The following is a 16,749-nucleotide window of genomic DNA, read 5'->3' as shown; positions in this document are numbered from 1 at the left end:
ACTGTCATCAATATTCTCTCATAGAATGTTTTCTTATCAGCATTGTGTCCTCAAAACATCCCTGGAAAGCAGATCGATACTGATGAGCTCTGCTGAGGAAAACAGAAAGGTATGGAGAATTTAAGTGAAAATGAAAAGAGATGGCACCACCATCGCAAAACAGGATTTGGGCTCTAAAGAGAGCTGACACAGGGGCTTTGGGGGCTGTAATTTCAAGAGGGCATAATTTAGGGAATGCAATGAGTCCTGGTTTTCAGTCCCCTCTCAACTCCAGTGAAAAGCACATAATCCTTAACCACTGCACTTGACAAAAATTCTGAGCTTATAGCACAGAACCGTGGAGTATGTTGTTACTTCTGAAGAGGACAGTGTAACCTCAGAGGTAAAATTTTACTTGTAAGAAGCAAATGATACATCTGAGTTCTGAACCCAGTATGATCCATTGGGATTGTGTTCCCTAGTTACAAATAAACTAACATAGACTTATCGAGCTTTTATAGTGTTGAGAGACAGGAAAAATAGGAAACTCTCAGAAGAATGAGTCCTCCCCTAAGTGAACTTATAAGGGAGGGGTAGGCAAATTCTTGCACAAGGCCAAACAAAAAGCCTAAATTTTTCTGGTTGAAGAAATGACAAGAAACTACATGAATGCTTCTTGTAGAACTTGAACTGATGAATATATTGGACACATATATCAGAGTGCATGGACTCATAGTAGGGTTGGCCAAAGGAGGCGAGCTGGAAAGTCTAACCCTGTGTTAAATTGGGAAGACAGATGACGGTTAAAGGGAACCAGGCTAAAGGTGTCTGGCATTATCTGAATGTGATTATATCTTTTTTGATTCGAACTCCACTGATAGGTCTTGCTTTCCCAGAGGCATCACTTGTCAGAGACAAGCAAGCTTAGAAGTCATTTGGTAAGAAATATTTCTTAACTCTGACATGAGCAGCTAGGTGTAAAGGATGAACAGACATTTGCTTTGGGAGCAAAAGGTGCTGAGTTTAATGCCCATCATCTCCTTGAGATTATGATATAGTATATACACATATGAAATCACTGCGGCTGCTTGCTATTTCTAAGGGGTTAGAGTCCACAGGCTTTTATCTCCAAATGTCTGGTTTTCAATCTGGCCATATCTTGAAATCTGTTCTGAATACAACTTAGACGGGGAGGTTCTAGCCAAGCATGCAGGGACTAACCTTCAAGCACAACAGAATACTAGGAGAGCAGCCTGACCTTTTTGATAAAATTAATTTGATGCTTACAATCTAATCTAGAGTCTGGAGTCTTTATTCACATGACAGAGTCACAAGGCAATTTAGTAGGGATTATTAAAGTCCAGTTTAGCTCATCAGAGGGGACAATTGAGGTTGATGTATTTCAGGATACCAGTGCAGAGCATTGGCAGAACTATGTGGGAAAGGAGCTATAGACTTCTAGGAATGAAGTATAAGAGGCTATACTTATTATATACACTTGGCATACAATAAACACCTAGCAAGAACTGATTCAGGAAATGAGGCTAATGAGTATGGTGAATCCAATGTCTGATACATAGCCAACCTCTTCTCTAAAACATATAGATGCAACTTCAAGCTTGATAAGTTTCCTACATATGGAGGTTATTTGGCAAGCATCAGAGAGCTCAGGGTGAAGATGGAAGGTGAGTAGGCTGGGGATGGTACAAGCATGACACCCTTCTGCATGATCTTTCTTATGCCAACTGATAGTAGTGAGTCTGTATCAGGACTCTAATATTCAAAAGCGAAGAAGCACAAGAGATAGTAACATACAGGGAAGGATGTATCTTCCTCAACTGAGCTAAGAGACCCTCCACAAGAGAACCCTGTTGGGTTTCCAGAAAGCCTCGGTAACAGTACTTCCATCTAAGTACTACCCAGGGGGAACTAGCATTCTAGTCATTGTGCTCTAACAACTGTATTATATACACAAAGGCCTATGCCTACATGCAGAGTGAGAAATCCTGATTGACTTGATTTAGGCAATACAACAAAGTAGCTTTCTGAATCTGATGCTCTTTATTTGAACATTCATTATAATGATTCACTCTACTTTTCTTTCTTTACCAATGATATTTACATTCTATTAGCAAATATAATTCATAGAGGATGATAACAAGATAAAAATTATCCAATTTGTTTCCATCACAGGAGCAGAAGGAATCCTTCAATGCAATGGTCTGTTTTTACACTACTCTATGCATGTGGTTAGTTTATTTTTAATAGTTACATTTTACAGCATTAAATCTCATTTATCATCACAGAGTCAGTATGCATTTAACATTACAGAGATAACCCAGTTTTGAGTAAGGGACCCTCCCTATTTCTTTCCCAGGAAATGAACATTTCTCAGACTGAGAGTATTTTTGTAGCACAGAAAGAGTGATGAACTTACACCTTTCTAAGAGATGTTCACCATTAGTGTGATTCTCTAAATGGCAACTCGAATTTTGCCTTATATGAATAGTCAACTAGGTACCTGAAAGATTTCTCCTGCTAGGTTGTAAAAGCTCCTAATGGCAGGGAAGGCATGCAACATACTTTTCAAGTATGCCACCCCTCCCACCATATAATGAACAAATAGCTATACAATTTGATTATATTTTTCTCTTCCAATATGATGGCACTCTTGACTATATGGTAATGCCTGATCATAATTGTGGCTCTCACTATTTGTTGATTCTTTAAAATTAGAAGTGTTATGGTAAAGTTATATATATATTTTCTTCAATTTAATCTTGCTACTATTTCCCACATTGATTTCTTCTACCACTAATTATACTGAGTTTATATAAGAATTACTAAACTATGAGGAATCTACTGGCAAGCAGGTGAAGTTTGCTGAAGGCATGTTCACAAATACTTATGTGTAAAATCAGGAATAGTCAGGAATAAAGTTTAAAACACTCAAACATCAGAATGACATTTGGGACTGGAAGACACACTTGCTATGACGTTATTGCAACATGAGGCAACTTGGAGAAATAGCATGGTGCTCCTGGTGACAAGGGATCATTTAGAGGGCTCCAGGAAGTGCCTACTTACCAAAAAGTAAGAAAGTCTTTCAATATATTTAAATTTTCATTATTTGTTTTTAAATGATTTTGATGTGTCTGCGTGGGAGTAGTATATGTAAGCCCAGGTGCCCAAGGGCAGTTGGATCCACTACAGCTCGAGTTACAGGTGCTTATGAGCTGGCAGATGTGTGTGCTGGGAACCAAACTCGGGGCTTGTGGAAGAGCAGCATGTGTTCTTAACCATTTAGCTGTGTCTGGGTGGCACAGCTAAGAAACTCAACAAGCAATATAGGCTATTGCCATTGTACTTGTTTGCCTCAGAACCTGAGGAAAGACCCTACTGTTGAAAATACCACACATTTTGGACACAGGACCTGAAGGAATTGAGCTGGAACAGACCCTATAGCCTCCTCCTTGAGGACTAGCCAAGGGAGATAAAGCACTGATAGTCCTACCCAGTTGTAAAGCCTACAAACACAATAATGACAGGCCTAGGAAGATATTCAATAGTATAGTAGTGGCACCTTCATCTTGGTGGGAACCAATGGCTATTTAGCTGACTTTAAGGCCTATTCAGTAGAAAGGGCTTATGCTTAGTACTATAAGCATATGCAATTACCCATGGCTAAAGAGACCAGAGGCGCTAGAGAGTCTACTTCTACTATTTTCCTAAATCAATATACCTTCTAACTGCATTATAAGTATTTATTCTTATACTTCCAGATAATTTTAGCTCTTCTCACTCATCAAAGAAGCTTCATTTTTGCAGCAATCAGAGATCATTACAGAGATTTGCAACCAGTCAAAATGTAGAGAAAAACTGGCCATGGTTATCAACTCTCAGATGATACATCAATAGCACAGCTCCAACACAAAATGTTCAGAAAACACAACAGAAGTAAAGGAGCAACAACTGTGAAAGCCACAGGGCCAGAATGCCTACTGAGAGATAGTGTCTTCTAGACGTGATAGAGAAGCTGCGTGCGCGCGTGTGTGTGTGTGTGTGTGTGTGTGTGTGTGTGTGTGTGTAACAGTGACGATTAATGAAGAGGTCATGAATTTCAGAGGGAGTGGGAAGCACAGGAAGAATTGTAGTGGGGAGAGAGGCAGGTGGAAATGATATACAGTACTCAAAAATTCTCAAAGAAATAAAAAAAGGTAAATTAAAAAAAACAAAGTAGTAATTCTCATGTGCATATTAACAAAAAACTCAGAAGTATTATGCTACTGTATTACATTGTCTTCCTGTCTAGGGTACCTCGTATGTTGCAAGCTCACAAACAGTTCAAGTGCACATGAATTAATACTTTCAAATGGCATGCCACAGAATGGTGCAGAGGGGAAGACCCACCAGAAGTTTTTATTTGTGAATTTTAAGAAAATACTACAGAAATAACCCCTTTACCCTTCATCAACTGCAATAAAAGAAATCCAACAAAGCAAAGCTCTTTCCCTATGAGATTTCCTTGTAAATTTGAGGTTTCATGTAAAGGATCAATGCCTACACAATATACCCTGGAAGTGAGGCTGGGCATTCATGACACCAAAGAGCTTTGACATGCATGCCTAGTGAAGAGAGTGATAGGGAAGTTACAGGCATCTCCAATTTTCATGCCTATGTCTACCTCTTGCTAAGTTTCATCAGCTTCAAGTACAAAAATGTCATGCTTATGCAAGAGACCAATAGAATGCTTATACATGAATATAAATGACCTTTCCAATACAGGAGAAATTTGGATCTTTCAGTTGGCCTGAAGTGTGTCAGGGGTATTTCATGCTGCTGACAATAGAAAAAATGTATTCTTTTCAACACGGTTTAGTCTCATTTCTCCTTTCCTCCCAGTCTCTCTCTAATGACCTGTAGAAGAGTTCGATTTTATGATGATTTAGAGGTCTGTGAGTTGTCTCTTTCTTTCCTTGGCCTGTAACATACTTCAAAGAAGCAATTGTATAATTACTGAGGACATTAATTCTTTTCAATGGGATAGAGACCTTTTGTCATAAGCCAGAATGAAGAACTAAACTTAACCTCTAACTCCATTTCAAGATAACAGAGGTTGAGAAGAGTGTCTGGTAGTCGGTAGGATTGCTCAGTGAACCAGTCATTGGCCAAGAACAATGCTTACGTTCTACTCATTAGATAGAAGCACCACAATATGGAAGCTAGAGTGTGTGAAGGGAAGATAAGGAAAATAAGATTAGAAATAAATGAACAGATGCAAAGTATATGGCACAATATGATGTGCATATCTCTACGTACATCTTTAGATACCAATTATTAAGTACTTCGTGTGCACCCATTATGGTACTAAGCATTCTGAATGCATCTAACCATTATGGCAACTTTGTAAGGTCGATATTACTATGATTCTAATTTTATGGGGGAAGCAAGCTAAGTCTCTCAAGTTTAAGTAATTTGATCAAAGGCTCCAAAACTAATAAAAGATGGGATCACTGTGAAGTTAGTTCTTTTATTTTGCCCCATGTGCCAAGAATTGTGTTTGGTAGGTTAGTTATGCCGAATTCTCATGGCACTCTTGATCTGTAGGTGTACCTCATTTCTATTTATAGTTATAGGTAGGTGTGTGTGTGTGTGTGTGTGTGTGTGTGTGTGTGTGTGTGTGTGTGTGTGTGTGCATGCACATGCGTGCATACCTGTGTGTGTGTGTGTGTGTGAGAGAGAGAGAGAGAGAGAGAGAGAGAGAGAGAGAGAGAGAGAGAGAGAGAGGAAGAGAGGGAGAGGGAGGGGGGAGATTCAAAGAGGTTAAGTAAATTGTTCAAGGCTACATAGAAGTAAATAGAAGATGAAGGATTATAACCCAAGCTTGTGTTTCAAAAGTCCATGCAGTTTGGCTGGGGAGATGGCTTAGTCGGTAAAGCACTTGCTGCAGAAGCATGAGGACTTCAGATTGGATCTCTAAGAATGAACAGAAAGCTGGACATTGTCATGACCCCAGCACTCCTACAGCAAGATGGAAGGTGGAGACAGAAATCCCCAAAAGCTTGGAGGCCAGCTACCCTCACACATACAGCAGCAAACAAGAGTCAAGCAAGGTGTAAGAAAATGACTGACACCCAAGGTTGTCTTACACATGCATGCCTTGTCACGCATGTGCCCACACCTACACCAAACTCAACGTAGAGAAACAGACATAAACACACACACACACACACACACACACACACACACACACACACACACACACACACACACACACACACAGAGGGGGTGGGGAAGGGAGGAAGGGAGGGAGCACACGAATATTCTTAACCTATGAATTCTACCATGTCTACTGCAATTTGATAATGTTCCAATATTAATCAACTGGTACAGGTAGGTGGATGGAAGAGTTGGGAGCAATCTGAATATTTGGCAATAAGAACATGAAAGGTTGCAGTTGAATTGGAATCATATTCTATTTTCTCTTAGGGATAATGTTAGACAGGGTGATAGAAGACACAGGAAGATAAGGAGTAACTAATGTCTATCCCTTTGTCCCAAAGCTAGAAGATGATGAGAGATCATTCAGATCGTAAGCCAGAACTAATAGAATAATACTATATGAGAATGACTTTTATCTCAGTACTACTGCTCTCATCTCCAAATTCACCCTCGACTGTTCTGTGAAGAACCATTATGGGCCCTTGAAATACATCCCCTCTCCCATCTGGCAGAGCTTGACGTTTTTTTTCAGTAGAGGGTGCTAGACAGATTCTTTGGAGGAGGAAAGGACTTCTCTTTTTGGTTTCTGTAATGAAGGCACTCAGTATCTTCAGTGACCAGTTCCAACAGCTCAAAAAGTACCAATTTCTGTAGTACATGAAACTTTCAGCCCCTTTGATCATGGTGACCAGGGCACCCAGCAACCAAATGCTTCTCCTATGACTCTTCCATCAGAGGGTTTCATATCAGAGTATCTATAGTGGGATACCTTCCTGGGAGCAACTTCAGTCGGCATATAGAGGAGGGATTTCCAAGAAGTCTTGCTGAAGTGGTGCTATAGCAATTCTGCTGCCAGTCAGTGAGCCTTGATTGTGCCCTTTCTCATACCATCTAGATCTTAACATGCGGGAAAGTTTCATCCCAGATATTCTAATTCAACTGTGGCAATAGAGGTTGTGCCTTATATCTGTTGATTGCATACTGTTTGTAGATATCTTAGCTTCTCAATAACTACTCCTCTGTTACAGCTAATATTTATGCTAAACCTGTGTTATTCAAATCACCATGTGGTTTCTCTACTGATTTTCCCAGGCTAATTTAGTGATTTCCTTTCGCTGCCTCTCAATGTCCATTATTTCTAGGGCAGAGATGCTTTTAGGAGACAGTGTGGATAGGGAGGGTGGTCTGTTCCCAGAGATGATGTACAAAGACAAAATAAGAAACTCGTGCCCTCCACTCCCCCGATGCCCCAGGAGGGGTGGAGACTGTCCTGCTTTCTAAGAAAATAAAACTAGTTACAAAATGTATGGCTTCTTTGGTGCTGGAAATTGTTCAATTAGGATGAAAGAACTTGCCAGCTGAGGAATGCAAGGGCCATAGCACTCAAGTGGTTTATCATCCCCACCAACTGCAGCAATGCTTGAAGTTACACAGGTCAGGTTTTCTACAGCAAGTAAGTATTTGTCATAACAGTCTAAAATTATTGCTATGCATAGTAAAACGACCAATAATGAATTCAGAATCCTTGATGTCTGAATCCTTGATGACTGACAGGCAGGACTCCTTTTCAAAGCTCAAGGCTTATTCCCTCCAATTCAAGAGATCAGTTACTTTCATGTTTTCCTTACATCATGCCTTCACTTATAAACACATAACAACGTTTAAACAACAGAAAGTGTCACAAATGTTGGAAAAAACCTTCTGAACCTTTAGCAGAGAGGTTAGCTGCTCAGAGTTTGCATGGCAGCCTGTTTTGCAAATATTATAAGGAAAACTGTTTTTTCACCAGTGACAGAATACCGTCATAATTTTTATATTACTCATGGATTTGTACAGCTGAGTTCTTTTTTGCACAAAATGTTTTCAACACATTTAGTAATTAACCACTACCTTTCTACTTTTATATTTTTTTATGTGTTGCTTGTTCTGACTAGCTTATACAGCAATTGTGCCTCCAAAACACAAAATGGAAGGAAGCAGTTAAATAGATAATGAATAAGGAAATATAAATCTCAAGGTTTGCTAGTCAGCTATGACGTTCTCCATATGTGATACAAATCAATCTCTGGAGTATTTAGGAAGTATTGGCCCAGATCAAATTTCAACACAGAGAAAGCTTCCTAGTTAATCAGCCTGCTCAATCAGCAGGATGTTTCCGATACACCCCCCTACCATGTGTTACGGGTTTCACAGTAATAACAACTGCCGTTTCAAAGCCAACACAGCTTCCTCTAAAGGGTGTTCAGACAGCTAGCCTATAAATACCAAGAGTTTTAGAGACTTTTATGGGACTCTGGATCATGTAGAACACCATGGTTTGTGTGCAGGTGAAAGCCCTGATCAGCACAGGTGAAGGAGAGAACTTGGAACTATTTTGCATAGTATTTCTCTCCTTCTAGAACACTAACCCACTGGATTCCAGAAACTCAGTGTAATAGTCTCTGCTTCTCCTCTAGTTTCTGTTCATTCTAACCTTGACTCTAACCCCAGTTTCAGGAAACCTTCATTGTTTTTTTCCTCCCACATCCCATATAGGTGCAGACAGAGAGATCACAGACCCAAATATGGATTGGGATAAAGAATATTGCTTCAGGGAACCTTGATGGTTTATACTGCAACAGCTGGTGGGGACAGGGACAATACGTGACATGTAGGAGTTTAGTGTACCAGGTTGTACTTCTTTGTAATGACTCAGCAACTAACTGATAGACTAGGGATTGCTGAAAGTACCTTAACATAGTGCCTTCACTTTCAAATCAAATCCTTTGATGTTTCATGAATGCCTAGGTGGATTAAAACACAGAAAATGGGATTGACATAAGAAGTAGCCTAGAATTTAAGGTATGCCTTGAGATTAATTCCATAGTTTTATATGGGTGTGTTCATGCATACCTTTAATTCCAGTGCTACAGAGTTAGAAGTAGACAGATTTTTTTGTGAATTCAAGGACATCTGGTCTACATAGGAAGTTTCAGGCCAGCCAGGGATACAAGCAGGGTTTTCATGCAGAGATAGCACTTGCTTCTCTCACTGGGGTATTAGCCACTGTTCTTACATATTTGGAAAGTGTGGGGTGTATCACATAATTAACGATGGCTAAGAAGCTCTGGCTTATAGAGTCACAACGTGTAGGGTTTCTAAAATTCCCCAAGCAGCACTGCTGCTGTACCTCTGGCTGCTACTACTGAAGTCCCTTCTGAGATAATTCAGCAGAGAGGATCTCAGGGTAGGAAAGTATTCTTCATTTAGGCCTTTGGAGAGGACAGGTGAGAGGGAGCAACACATATGACAGCTCTGTACCTGAATAAAAGGAGCAGAATAAAAAGGGAGGGCAGAGAGTGCTAGCAGAGAAGATTGAGGATCATGTTTGACAAACAACAACAACAACAACAACAACAACAAAAACCCCAGAATGTCTGTCTCCACATGTCTGGGTAATTGGGCATCAATTTACCTATCATGGATAGGGTACTGTAAAAGAAGTATTGAATAAAAACTAACTCAGTGTTGACATCTCATTTTAAAGACTAACTTCACACGTGGATGATTATGCAAAATAGCAAACACCTGATACCTCTTATCTAGCTGATGGATCTATGGGGAGAATGCTTCATACCTTTGGCAGAGTTTTTTCAGACAGACACAACACTTTTCTTGTTGCCTCTGTTCCCTGATTAACAGCAAAATTCAGGTCTTCCCACATACTACCTCCCTTTTCACAAAATCTATTGAAGAATACAAAGGCAGGTGACTACAATCATCAGTGTTTCTTGAGATTAAGTGATTTATTATGGCTGACCTGAGACATTCTAAGTTAAACAAAAATCTCACTCAGGAGGTCTGCTACAGCAATTGGGATCTGGCTGTCTCATGGGTGCTGCACAGGGATTTTTGTTTTGCTTCTGTGCCATTTCCCATTTCTGTAGTCTTTCAGAGGCTGACCGAAGCACTGTGGACTTTCATACACATTTTTGTGTTCAACCTTTTTTTTTTTTTTTCCAGAGGGCACAGTATCATCTTGGTGTCCTCCTTCTCTGCTAGTTGCCATCTCCATCAGAAATTTGATCTTGCTAGAAGTACTGTGGGTATTCTATTTTTTAAATAGACCCCCTTTCCAGTTTTGCTTGGGTGATTACATTCCCCTGAAATGGGGAATCACTGCCAGTCATTGGTATTTGATGTGGACCGGAAACTTTTCAGAAAATATATTGCAAATCTCATGCTGTTAATTAATGTATCCTGGTGGTTACACCAATCCAACCTCCCCATGCAGGCATGTGAGCTTCTGCTCTCTCTAGCTCTGTGTCTATATATACTAACTGATGTTTTTGAAAAAACAATGGAAAAGAATATACAAGTGGAAGCATGAAAAGCTGTACATATGATGTCTATCTACTATGGGAGTGCCATAAGAGAGGAATAACCAAAAATCCAATAAGAGGATAAATTCAGTAAATTAAATTATATTTTTATATAACAGAGTATTTTGTAGACAGTGCAAGTGAAGGTGTGGATCCTATGTTTACAGGCATGGAAAAATTGTACGAGAGCAAGCTACATAATAAAATATACAATATTACTCATTTATTTTAGGAAAAAATATATGAAGAAGTAAAAACAACCATAAATATACATCCAAATATTAATATGAGGCTTTTCTAGGTATTGTGACTGTGAATGATTTTTAACATCTTTCTTCACTTTATACATTTAAAAATGCATTCACAGTAAATTTATTTTGTTAAAGATACTGTAGGACTGGTGAGATGCCTCGGTGGGTAAGGGTGCTTGCTGCCAAGCATGACAACCTGAGTTCAATGATCAGAACCCACATGATAGAAGAAGAGAATTGATTCCTGCATCATGCCCTGATTTCCTCATGTATGCTGTGCTACACTCTTACCATAGATAGACAGATGCAATAAAAATCTTAAAAGATGGTATGGGACTGTAGCCATATGCTTGCATATTTTATTAAAAATTGTAACCCAAAAACTTTACATTTCATCCGAGTTCTAGTTTTTAATATAGAGATGTTGACAAAATTCTATACAAAAAGCCAAATCCTCAGGGTTTCAGGTTTTGCAGCCCATAGTTTCTTGCCATCATGATCTTACTTTTCTTTTCTCTTGTCAAAGTAGCTATGGACACTATGAAAACAGCAGATATTAGTGTGCCTTAATACTTAATAATATCTTTGGCCTTCCAACATAGACTGAAGACTAGCAGCTCTTGAAGAATGTTCTAGCCTTTAGCACCAGATTAGGATATTTGAGCATCCAGCCTTGTAGACTGGGAAGCTACTGGTTCTTAGCCTTCCCATTGTAAAGAACATTCACATCATATCATTTATGCCAACCTAATAAATCCTGTTTTAATATATATTCATTGTGTTCTGTTCCTTTAGAGACTAATATAGTAACCTAATGAGCTTCGTCAGGATTGCTTCTCAGCATTTATCTTGAAATGTAAATTTTCTCTTTCAGTTTCTATTGTACTGTTATATCCCCCATGCCATCCAACTGTTCATGAAGCTGGCACCTACACAGTTTCCTGACAATTTAAACCAGTATTTCTCAAACTCCCTAATGTGCCCCTTTAATATAGTTCCTCATGTTTTAGTGACCCCCCAACCATAAAATTATTTTCACTGCTACTTCATAACCGTAATTTTGCTACTGTTAGGAATCTTAATGTAAATATCTGATATGCAGCCTCCAAAAGGGTTGTGACCCACAGGTTGAGAACTGCTGAACACAGTCTAGAAACATTATCCAGTACATAGATGTGAATGAAGGGATGGCTGACTTCTTTGTGGAGATGGCAGAGATTTTAAGATATGCAAACCAATGGCTTTAAAAATCGATAAATGACAGATCCTAAATGAATGGAGTTGTGACATTCTGTTTCCCATTAGTGGATTAGAGGAAGTCTTTCCATTTTAGAGAATGCTACTAAAATTGATATGCCTACTTGGAGCACTTCAGATGTGTAACCTAAATGAAACAACAGAGAGGAAAGCAGAGTGAACAAGAAGTATGAGGACCCAGGGACACTCGTTTGAAAGTGTCATCTCCGCATGTTCTTGACTACCTCACTGCCTTTCCTTGGATGTCAGCTTTTTCACCTATTAGATGAGAGGTGTTTATTCTCCAAACTCCAAGTGATCTTTTATGATTCTGTAATTCCTGGTGAGTTTTCTCCCCTGACATGTATTTGCAAGGGCCATCTTGCCAGTCACACAATTTACATTTTTTTTTTTTTGGCAAACTGCAGAAGGTCTTAAATAAAATCTTTCCCTTGAAGAGGGGAAAAGAACAGGATGCTGGAGCTGAAATGGCTCATGTCAGGTATGACCTTTTTAATTCAGAACAACTCTCTAGTGGTTCATTAACTCACCCCATGGGAAGCACAGCAAGTGAGCATGATTACAAAGGGGCCAAACTGTGCATCCAGAGAGCTGCCCTATTGCCTAGTGAAAACAAAGTGCTTTCCTCTTTGTGCTGGCACTGGTCAATTTTTACATCAGGAACATATGATCCTATCACAGAAGGAATTCCGGCCAACTCAGTGAAATGCTCTGTGTGCCCAATCTAACGCTGGCTTTGAGGACTAATCTGGAGCCCCGTTCACAGGACAGTCATGGAATTACTCTTAAATAATTGATAATTGTGGTTCTTTTTTCTACAATGTTAAAATGTTTAGAAAATATACTAATTATAATCACCAGATTTTCATGGTGCTGTACATTTCACAATGTGCCAATAAATCTATTTTCTCAATTATATTTTTATTAAGAATTCACTAAAGTTAGGAGAATAGAAATTATCTCCATTTACCAGATAAAGAAACAAAGGCTTAGAAAAGTCAATAACATGTTTCAAGTTTAATGATAATAGAATCCACATTTTAATTGGTTTGACTAATTTACCAATACATTTCCCAACTGTCCTGTTATGGATTGTCAAGAGTGAAAGTTGGAGGTGAGAGATTTTAAGTCTAGATTTAGATAGTGGACAGTACTTTACATTCACTTCAAGGGTTATTACATTTGCTTAATTTCTCATACTAGGATCATTGGCTAAGAGGACTCTGAAAAAATATAAGTTGCTTGATGACTTAAATTTAAATCAATCATTACATATTACAAAAATAGTCAAAGCAAATATTTATAAGACATCAATTTAACTGATTCTGTACAAGCATTATGGGGATTTGAAAAAAAAAAAACTTGGTTCTTGACCACAAGGAAATGTATAAGAGTCAAACAGTGTACAACGAAATGATAAACACTGCAGTCATAACAATAAATATTACAGCATTGTGGGAAAGAGAAAAGTCAGTAAGAGAAGTATTCACGAATAAATGGAATTAGCTTTGGCACTGAAGGCACGGGTGAAATTAACTGGCAGAGGAAGAGGAAAATTTCAGACTAAATGGTGATCAAGGAGTGCTCAGAGAAAATCATGAGGTAAACCATGAGGATGCACATCTCTGAGGATGCTGCTGAAAATGGAGAAAAGTGTGAGAATTTGAGCCACATTTGGTTTAAGTGTTCAGGAAGGCTTTCTTTTCACATTTTATTTATAAAATGACACTGAAGGTACGCTTAACAATAGCTAAGAGCTTAGGCTCTGAAATCGGACAGATGTGGGGTTTGGATCTAGGAATACTACTAGCTCTCTGGAAAACTGGGTCCTTAATTAACCTCTTAGGGGATTAGTTTCCTTCCCTGTAAAATGGGACTGTAATGTGGAACCTATGATATAATCCCACTGAATAACGACCAAAGTACTGATACATGGTATGCAGTCATTAAATGAGAAATAGAAGGTAATTTGTGTTCCTATACTTTTAAGCCTTTTCAAATGGAAAAACTAAAAAAAAAATTAAAAATGGTTCAACCATTCCTTTTTCTCTAATTCTGATTAAACACAATCCCACAGTGATCATAGCTGCTGGAATAGAGTTGTTGGAAGGGAAGTTAAGGTCAGATTCTGCAGAACCTTCATGGTTGCTCTGAGGAGAGTGTCCTATAGGGAATACATATGCCTTCCAACTACAGAGAAAGAAGCACAGGAACCAGTTGAAGGGAACTTAACAAACTGATAGCAGAAGTGGCCCAAGCCTGCAAACTACTCATCTTTATTTGCATCCACTGGGCACTCAGCTTTTCAAGGGAGCATTTCTTAAAGGTATGACATGCTTGGCACACTAGCTTTCCCCCATATACTTTCTAATGGATGAGAAATTCCAATTGACCTTTTATCTTCAAGGCCCTGGTTATAAATCACTTTCTCCTAAGAGGTCAGAGACATCCAAGCAAAGAGATACATATCTTAAGGGATGCCTGAGAAATTCCAAGGAAGTAAATCTCTGACGTGAGTGAAACTGAAGGAAATAAGAGGTACCAAGAATGACAGGCAACAGAATGCCAGGAAAGAGAAACTGTTACCTGAGCCTGGAAGGTCAAGAATGTGGAACACATTTTCAAAATAGGAGCCCAGGGACACTGCTGTAATTACCAACCAATGAGTCTCCCTTTGGTACTAGAAAAACAGATGGATACACTAATTAAAAGGGGGAAGAGAGTGAACAATGTAATATTTAAATGTGAGGAGCTCAAGAGAGACAAACTTTCCGAATAAGAAAATCACCCTGTTAAGTTCCATAGTTCTAACCATCTAAAAAATATAGAGTAAATCATCAAATTGAGTTGTCGGCCAAAGGAGTCCCATGAGAACCCCCAAACACCCCAGGCTGTTGCCAAGACTATAGGTTGCGCTCCAAAAACCCCACTGCAGAAGACACCTACACAACCCATTGAACATGGAAAAGTCTACCTGGTACCTACACAGAGCCTTCACTCTTATGTGTTAGCATCTTTGGTACAGGAAGATATTCTGAATGCTACCAAAGGAGAAACATAAACACCAACTCAGCCACAAAACATTGGATCTACAAAGGTGTTCTGTCTGCAATATGTGCGAGTGCACTGGTGGCACAAAGCTTGGTAGAATAACTAACCAATATTTGATGTGGTAGTTTGAATGAAGAATGCTCTCCACAGGCATTGGTCATCATTATGAGCAATTATTATTATGACCATTATTATGAATGTTTGGTCATTAGGGAGTGGCCTTGTTAGAGTTAAGTGTGATTTTACTTGAGGAAGTGTGTTACTGGGGTTGGGCTTTGAGGTCTCAAGGGCCCAAACAAGGCCTAGTATCTCTCTCCTTCTCTAACACCATGCCTATTTTCATGCCACTATGCTTCCCACCATGATAACAAAAGTACTAAACCTTTGAATCTATAAGCCAGGCCCAATTAATTGTTTTCCTTTGCAAGAATTCTATGGTGATGTTGTCTCTTCACAGCAACAGAACATTGACTAAGACATTTGATTTGACTTGAAGTCTACTCCACAAGATGGAATCCATATACAACACTGCTTGGGTGACCAAGACCCTGGTACCTAGGGCAAAAACAAATACCACTGTTCTAAGAAAAAAACAAATATAAAGTTCCCCCCAAGACCCCCAAAACAAAGTAATAAAATGACTTCTAATGATATTCTGATTTACTCAGATCAGAGATGCTTCTGCAGCAGACAGGAACAAATACAGAAACCAACAGCTAAACATTATGCAGGGAATGAGAGATCTTCAAACACTCAGCCCTAAAAGGGATGTTGGGAAAAGAGTATGAGCCAAAGTGGATGAAGGTCACCAAGAAAACAATGTCCTTTAAATTAACATGATTGACACACAAATGAACTCAGAGGACTGAGGAAGCTCTCAGAGTGCCTGCAGGTCTGCACCAGTTGGGGTCCTAGAGCTGAAAGGGGAAGTGGACACATGCTCCACCCCTAACCCTGAAGCAACCTTCAATGGATAATCACTTGCAAATAAAAAAGTAGTTTCCTCTAAGGATGTTTCACTGAGTAAACAAGTTACTTTTAAGGGTAGGCTGTATGCCCAGTAGATCAGCAACAGAAAATGAACTCAATGGCATCTTTGGCAGTTTCTTGTCTTGTAATATTGTGCTGGAGCTCTTTTTTAAAAAATCATCATTATACATACATACATACATACATACATACATACATACATACATACATACATACATACAGGCTTCCAGTTCAGTGTTTTTATGGGATTCCTGGGTGTGGGAATGAGTGGTTCTTTATTTCTTGTGCCTTCTCCCCAGCAGCTTAGCTTCTGTGTGTTTTGTCCAATTCCAAAGTGTTAGTTTTGTTTTAGTTTATTATTTTATCTTTTTTCTTATAACCATTAAAAATTATTTAATTATTTTAACTCTTAGAAGCCTGTTTGTTTTCTTTTTTTTAATCGAAAATAGATTCTTCTCTCATATGCCTCCCAGATTGCCCGAGATTCCTCCTACCTCTCATCTCCCGACAGATCCATCCACCATTCATTTCCACCTCCAAAAAAAGCAGGCCTCCAAGAGACAGCAGCCAAACAGGACAAAACAAGATACAAGACAAGGAAAAAAGCCCTCAGTAATATTGAAGTTGGACAAGGTAAC

General features: G+C 39.0%; 1 protein-coding gene across 11 annotated transcripts in view; it reads right to left on the bottom strand.

Annotated features, from left to right (window-relative positions):
- Positions 1-16,749, bottom strand: part of Enox2 (ecto-NOX disulfide-thiol exchanger 2) — a 260,352-nt gene that overhangs the window by 86,641 nt on the left and 156,962 nt on the right. The gene's annotated exons all lie outside the window — the stretch shown is intronic.

Source organism: Cricetulus griseus, chromosome X (assembly GCF_003668045.3).
Source record: "Cricetulus griseus strain 17A/GY chromosome X, alternate assembly CriGri-PICRH-1.0, whole genome shotgun sequence".
NCBI lineage: Eukaryota > Metazoa > Chordata > Mammalia > Rodentia > Cricetidae > Cricetulus > Cricetulus griseus.
This window is presented reverse-complemented; position numbering and strand designations above follow the sequence as displayed.